This window comes from Oreochromis niloticus, unplaced genomic scaffold (assembly GCF_001858045.2).
Source record: "Oreochromis niloticus isolate F11D_XX unplaced genomic scaffold, O_niloticus_UMD_NMBU tig00008471_pilon, whole genome shotgun sequence".
Taxonomy (NCBI): domain Eukaryota; kingdom Metazoa; phylum Chordata; class Actinopteri; order Cichliformes; family Cichlidae; genus Oreochromis; species Oreochromis niloticus.
The window spans coordinates 1-2,729 of record NW_020329207.1 but is presented as its reverse complement, the minus strand read 5'-3'; the positions used below and the strand labels follow the sequence as shown (position 1 = coordinate 2,729).

Sequence of the window (2,729 nt, the reverse complement as noted above, 5' to 3'; positions counted from 1 at the left end):
GCTTGAGGTGGATACACATGGATACAGGAGTATGATGGAATTGAATCGGATACATAATCTGCTGCTTATCAGCATTACAAACAAACAAAGCAAACTTTGTGAGCTATAATGACTAAAAGTCCCTTTTATGTTGCATTTTGAATAGAAAAGGACATAAAATTCAAGATGCTGAGCAATGAGGACACATTTTATTCCAAAAACAACTCTTATACAATTCAACTCAAGAGGAAAGTGCATTATTGAATAATCCCAAGAAAATGTGCAGACATTGTGAAGTAATGTATGAGATCGAGAGAATACCTATGAGCTGTATTAAGGATTTTACTTTGAGTGAAAATAGCCTGCATTATCAAGCAGAGAATGATTAAGAAGAGATCAGCAAACAGGTGAAGAACAGAGGGGACATTTATTTAGCAGAGACCCTCAAAGACCCCGTGGGCCCAGTTTGAACACCACATTTAAACAAAAAGATAGAAAATGGGGAGACCTTCCCTTGGAAATGTGCTTTTTCCAAACAGCAAGTCTACTTACAGAAGATAGACAGTTACAAGCTGCTCATCAGAATCAGTATCGAAAATACATATTAACCATTCATCAAGTATTTTAACCAGTCATTTCTTCAGCTGTTACTAACAATAATTTTACTGAGTTTGCTGTGTCCCATTCAGTTGTGTTTGCAGTAGCATCCCACTGACAGTCCGACAAGGACCAGAGCTCCCAGTATCATCCAGCTATTATATATGGGATGGAGTTGACTGTAGAATTGGGTTGAGGTGGGGTCGGGGGTTGGGTAAAGAAGGAAAGGAGAATCATTTATACCAGGCAAACTAAAAACACCAAAACACTCACAATGAACTTAATTTGTGAAGTAATATTGTGATTGAACTTCAGTGACTCGTTTTCCAGGAAGTATCTGACAACACTCACCTTGTACATCAATGTTAAACTCCTTGGTGACAGTCCCTACTGTGTTGCTCACAGTGCAGATATACTGTCCTTCATGCTCAAAGCCGACAGATTTAATAGTGAGAACGCTGCCACTGTAGGAAGGACTATTTGTTGGAAGTGTCCAGGTGTATGAGGGCTGGGGTTTCCCACAGAGGAGCAGTTCAGGTGTAGAGTGTCTCCTTCTGTGATTGTGATCACATCTGGATTTGGTGGCTCCTTTAGCTCAGGCCCATCTGTGTATTATTGATAGAGATTAAAAATACGAAGCAAAATTTCAGCAAAATCAAAATAATTTATAAATTAAAAGACATTTCTGGTGTAATATACAACAGAAAGTACTGTCGACAGTTCAGCCCACTGTACTTTATTTTCACTTTGTGCTGCTATACTCTGTTGTCAGTTTGTCCACTTCATGATGTTTAACTGCTCTACTTACTTTACAGGTTGATGCTCGCCACACTAAACATCTGACATAAAGTTTAAATTACACATAGCATGACAGTAAGAGGTCAGTCTGACAGTTCAGAGAAGTAAGAGAATTGTTCAACCCATATGACACTGAAAGGAGACAAATCATGATTAATTCTTCTGGAGTGGCTTTAAATACACTTATTCTTTTATTGCATATTTGTTACTCTGTATTGATTCCACATTTAAACAAATAGTAAAGCCGACCTTTTATCATTTAGGATTTAAACACAATTCTATTATTATTTTTTAATATTCACAAACAAAGTTTACTTCTATCTGGCTTTCCACAAACTTCTGAGGGAAACATTTTACTGGTAAACAGCTAAATCCTCCACTATGTTCATCAGCTTGTGTCAGTCAGCAGTTTGTTGATGGTGCTATTTAGAGCCTGTTCATTAACAGTGATGAGCGCTATGAGGAAGAATCAAAACACTATTTCTTTACTGTTTCGATCTTCCTCAAAGCGCTCACGAGGACACAAAACCAAACCAGTGACATGAATCATGCTCAAAATGTCAAACTCTGAGAAACAGATCAAAGAACGTCTTTATTTCTCTCAGACTCACAGTGAACTATAGCAGGGAGTTTTCTGATGTCACCACTGGGGACGCTGTGGTCCATCTGGTCCCAGCTCCAGCTTGGTTTCGCACCAGTACTGGGCTCCATCATGTTCTCTACTGGGAGTGATGTTCAGAGTAAAGGTCTCATTCACTGGTTTCTTCTGTTCACTGTTGGACTGTAGGTGACCCAGTGCTGTGTTTCCTCTGTAGAAGGTCACAGTGAGGCTCTGAACAGGAGCTACGTTCTGTACGCTACACTGCAGGGTGTACTGCTGATTCTCAAACATCATCCCAGTGTGGTTTACAAAGCTGATGGAGACACTTTCTGGAGGCTCTGAGGAGACAGGGAAAGAAAGAGTAACACAGGTAGATGTTAGTCAGTAACCTCTGAGCTCACGAATCCGTCTGTGTATTTACACAAAGAGGTCAAATTTTGTCTGATTGTAAACAGCCTTGAAAGTTAAATGTTGCTACCAGGGGTCATAGTGGAGGCAAAGTGATGCTCAGATAAAGACACCCAAGGAGCCAAAGGAAGGAGGCAGCCGCAGGCTCTCTCTTAAGGATGTAACACAAGATGAGCTCATGCAGTGGTAATTAAACGTTATAAAACAGCAAATCGCTTTTATCGGTGTGGTGTTTTAAGGTTGATTTAAAAATTGCATTCGTTTCTAAACAGAGGAGAGTTCAGCTTTTTTCATTATATATATAACACACAAAAAACGAAGACGTCATTTTTTCATTGTAGAAAAT

General features: G+C 39.4%; 1 long non-coding RNA gene across 1 annotated transcript; it reads right to left on the bottom strand.

Moving 5' to 3' along the window:
* Positions 1-727: 727 nt before the first annotated feature.
* Positions 728-2,009, bottom strand: LOC112845661 (uncharacterized). Its single transcript, XR_003218531.1, has 3 exons — positions 1,986-2,009; positions 928-1,181; positions 728-755 (listed from the first exon to the last, which is right to left on the bottom strand). It is a non-coding gene; the product is annotated as an uncharacterized LOC112845661 (long non-coding RNA).
* Between the last annotated feature and the right edge of the window lie 720 nt (positions 2,010-2,729).